The sequence below is a fragment of the Galendromus occidentalis genome, unplaced genomic scaffold (assembly GCF_000255335.2).
Source record: "Galendromus occidentalis unplaced genomic scaffold, Mocc_1.1 scf7180000076675, whole genome shotgun sequence".
Classification (NCBI taxonomy): Eukaryota; Metazoa; Arthropoda; class Arachnida; order Mesostigmata; family Phytoseiidae; genus Galendromus; species Galendromus occidentalis.
Genome location: NW_003804664.1, coordinates 18,030 through 22,663, shown reverse-complemented (window position 1 = coordinate 22,663; position 4,634 = coordinate 18,030). Strand labels below are relative to the sequence as shown.

At 48.3% G+C, this 4,634-nt stretch overlaps 1 pseudogene; it reads right to left on the bottom strand.

Moving 5' to 3' along the window:
* Positions 1-190: 190 nt before the first annotated feature.
* Positions 191-1,832, bottom strand: LOC114828001 (uncharacterized; annotated as a pseudogene).
* Positions 1,833-4,634: the final 2,802 nt, after the last annotated feature.

Genomic DNA, 4,634 nt, shown 5'->3' with positions numbered 1-4,634 from the left:
GTTCATTCAAACTGTACAAACAAGAACAAAACTGTAGTGTCCACGAGGGCAGAGCCCTGTCCGTGGTTCGGGTGGAGACATAAAAGTTTGCCAGAGGTTTAGAGGGAGAGTGATCAACATCTCGGAGAGAGATGAACCTAAGGGAGAAGCAGATCTACATCGATATTATTCAGGGTATTCAAGAACGATTTCATGGATGGCCTAGCTGATATCGTTCGATCTCATCGAAATCTGCTGAATCTTTCTCCAGACCAAATACCGCCATATCACTTCCTTTCGTTACGTATTTGCAAATGTACTTGATGGACTTGACCGAATTGCAATATTCGACATTGATGTGGGCTTTGAAGGTTTTTGAAACAGAGGCGAATATGGAACAATCCATCGATTATCAACCTCGATCTCAACATCTTTGACCTCAAGGGTGACAACCTTGCCTCCATCTGCTATCGATCTCCTTCGATACTGTGGATAACCGTCGATACCGGAAACAGTCTCAGCGATCAAATTTCTCGGATATCCTTTGGTACATTCTCCATCTGCCATGCACGGAGAGTTCTTGTTGAGAGCGCCACACGGCCCATGAATCATGTTCTTCACGACGATTTCGAATAGACCAGGATCTGATTCGATATCGGGAAGCTCAGCTGATATGATTTCATCGATATCTCCCGGTCTGATCTTGCTTACCTACCAGATCAAAATATGTGCATGCGGTAAGCCTCTTTTCTGCCATTCAATCGTGTACATCCAACAACGGGTTTTTCCGAATACTTCATGTTTCACGATCATACCCATCAATGATTTCAGCTTTTGTTAAAAAACCCGTGCTACGATGTCATGTCGATCTAAGGACGACTGTCCAGGGAAGAGGAGATCTTTGATTTCATTCCATGTCGGTCTGCAGGTGAAGGTTATGAATAGATCTGGACGACCATAGACTCGGACATAAGTCATGGCATCCTGAGTATATTCGTGCATGTGGCGTGGGCTGCCCGTAAATGTCGCGGGGAGAATAACCATCTTCCCTAGTTTTGCCGGATCCGCATTGCCATCGCTTGCCATTGCGTCACGCAAATGAACGTATTCCTCCGATCGCAGCTTTGCTTGATTTAAACGGAGGAACAACAGTCTCTCCGTCTCGATTTTGGCATACATATCGACACCGTATTGATGGAGAAGATGTCGACCTTTCAGCAAGTGATTTTCAGTATTGTGCCGCTCCATCAGTCGATGAGCGTAATAACTCATTGAGCTAACTTTTTCCCTGTTTCTTCATTCGTTTGAGGGTCCACCATTTTCAAATTGAAGTGGTATCCATCTTCGCCTTGCCAAAATAAAATCGGGTATTGGAGAGCATCATATGACCGATGGGTCTCGGAAAGTCGCTGAAGTTTCCCATCCTTGCGATGCAGAATTATATCACGTGACGCGTACACTTCGCCCGCTATCACGATTGCGACCTCTCCAATTTTCGGCGCATTATATCGACGTGCGTGCTCACCAACTGGCGTTTCGTCTGCTTTGATGACGACCGCGTAGTCATCGGCCGGCATCCTCTCGAGAGCGATGCGGAACAGTCGGATTAAATCATTGTGTTCGTTGAAGAAGGTCTGCAAGTCAGCGATGAGATCGCGTTTGACTCCGGGATTTGCTCGGCATCGTTGATCGACTTGATCATCAGTGTTCCCCATGAAACATATCTGTAGAAACTGGTGCTCTCCATCAGGCAGGGGTAACAGAGAGCCAGCAAGATGATAGATTTGTCCCTGAATCTTAAAAGTTGGCATAAACCCTTCATGAACAATCTTCGTGGCACCAAACGATGTCATCTGGAAGCACGAATTGTACCTCCGAATGTTTGTCAGGAAATGCTTGGACAATTGTGTTTCCCCTGAGAGTAAAGCTTTCAAGGACTCCGGAGGAGGCTGCAGCTCGTGCAGCTTGACCTTTCCTCCGTTGCAACACAATCCCGGTGCTTCCCTTGTGGATATCAGTGCCTCACAATATCTACATATTTTGTCTCGATTTCCGATGACAACAAATGGATGAGAAGCGTAATCGAAGTTTGGGACGTAATGGAATGCGGCGGAACACAATTCCAAACTGTGATATCCGCGAGACTGAGCGTTACGTTCCCGATTAGTCGCGATTCTGCTTCCCGTCTGCTCCTCAGATTCTTGCGAGCGAGCTCGAGCGGCAGCCGTGCGTTTGAGTTCCAACCGAGACGCTCGCCTCCCCACTGTCTCTCCGGAGCGAGCTCGTACCGTGCGCGAACGATCGGTTTCTCTCATGTCTCTGCGTTGCTCCTCTGTTTTTTGCGCACGGGCTTCAGCGGTCCGTAAACGCTTCGCAGCTAATATAGTCTGCCTTTGTTCCGACGTTTCTACAGAATGAGAGCTCCTCTATTGCCGAGCTCTTCGTGTAGAGCGACCGAGAGATCCTTTGTTGGGAGGCATGGTCGTTGAATGCTCCAGAGATGGTGAGAATCAGCTCACTTGCCTTACGACGATCACCCGAAGACCTATCGTACTCACAGCCGAAAGTGTATCTCAAAGTATACTTCTTTATCCAAACTCGTCAAGACTTAGTTTCGAAGTTCTCTCGCGAAAGAAAAGCTCACTCCCTTTCCCCTTCGAATCAGCCTATCAGAACCTGTAGCCCTATAAGGAACGGAAACGAATGATATTCTTCCGATATAAATATCAGTGACAGGAATCGAGAGAATTACACTGCCCGACAGAAAAAAAGAAAATCCGGATAACAAACTTGTGGATGGTCATCATGGGATGATTCGGGGTCGCAGATTCCGAATCTATCGACAGTTTTCTCGGATTGGAATTAGTTTCTTCGTTATTGGTCGCTTTCCGTGATACTCGTGATATATGCCTCCTTAATCCTTTTTCTCTGCCTGAGGGTGAGCTAGATCCCTGAAATTTCGGAGAGGAGAACTCCTCTTTGCTGGCTACCCCTGGGACGAGTTTCATGCCGTTTGGAGTTGTGGTCTCCGAGCTGGAAGACTTCAGCGGTCGATATCCTGGGGAATTCACCCCTTCCCCAGCTGATAGCGAAAAATATAGAGCTCTCCCTGCCACCCACGGTCGAACTTTTGCGAATAGAATCCAAGCCCAAACATTTTAAGACGAAGTTGTTTGAGATGATATATATGCACAGAGATTTATCCAACAGATATTTACAAAAATTAACAGAATAGCTGGGAACGCTTGCCCAGCTGTGAACAAAATTCGAAACGAGTCCCGCGGGGGGGAGGATCGTTCATCCCACACACGCGGGTTTTTGCTACCCTGGCTCGGCGATCTGCCTGCGGCGAGGACCGATGGAGCCCCGAGTCAGTGCCTGTCGCGAATGCGGTCTTGTCGATTCCCTCATTAAATTCCAACAGTAATTATGCTTGGTCAACAAGCCGGCTATACCAAATATCCCTGCTTTCTCTGTCTATGTCTATGGGATAGCCGAGCTGATCGGGAGCATTGGACACGGAGGGAGTGGCCTTCCAGAGATTTGGTTGTCGGCCACCACAATGTGATCAGGAGCCCGCTTGTGACGGCAGACAAGATCATTTTCCCTCCCCTGCACATAAAGCTTGGACTGATGAAGCAGTTCGTGAAGGCCCTCGACAAGCAAGGGCAATGCTTCCTTTTCATCGTCCGAAAGTTACCGGCGGTAAGCATCCAAAAGCTCCAGGCTGGGGTCCTCGACGGGCCGCAAATCCGGAAACTGATCGATGACCCAGCCTTCATCGAGTCCATGGATGCGAGGGAAGCAGCCGCTTGGCGAAGCTTCGTGATGGTCGTGCGGAATTTCCTCGGAAGTTTCCAAGCTGAGAACTACGCACGACTCGTCCAAGATATGCTCGATAGCTTCCAGTCACTCGGCTGTCGCATGAGTATCAAAGTTCATTTCCTCCACAGTCATCTTGACCATTTTCCGCGAAACTTGGGCGCAATGAGTGATGAGCAGGGTGAGCGCTTTCACCAAGACATTGCAGTCATGGAAGAGCGGTATCAGGGTCGTTGGGATCTGCACATGATGGCAGATTACTGTTGGAATTTAATGAGGGAATCGACAAGACCGCATTCGCGACAGGCACTGACTCGGAGCTTCATCGGTCCACGCCGCAGGCAGATCGCCGAGCCAGGGTAGCAAAAACCCGCGTGTGTGGGACAAACAATCCTCCCCCCCGCGGGACTCGTTTCGAATTTTGTTCACAGCTGGGCAAGCGTTCCCAGCTATTCTGTTAATTTTTGTAAATATCTGTTGGATAAATCTCTGTGCATATATATCATCTCAATAAACTTCGTCTTAAAATATTTGGGCTTGGATTCTATTCGCAAAAGTTCGACCGTGGGTGGCAGGGAGAGCTCTATTTTTTTCGCTATCAGCTGGGGAAGGGGTGAATTCTCCAGGATATCGACCGCTGAAGTCTTCCAGCTCGGAGACCACAACTCCAAATGGCATGAAACTCGTCCCAGGGGTAGCCAGCAAAGAGGAGTACTCCTCTCCGAAATTTCAGGGATCTAGCTCACCCTCAGGCAGAGAAAAAGGATTAAGGAGGCATATATCACGAGAATCACGGAAAGCGACCAATAACGAAGAAACTAGGTCCAATCCGA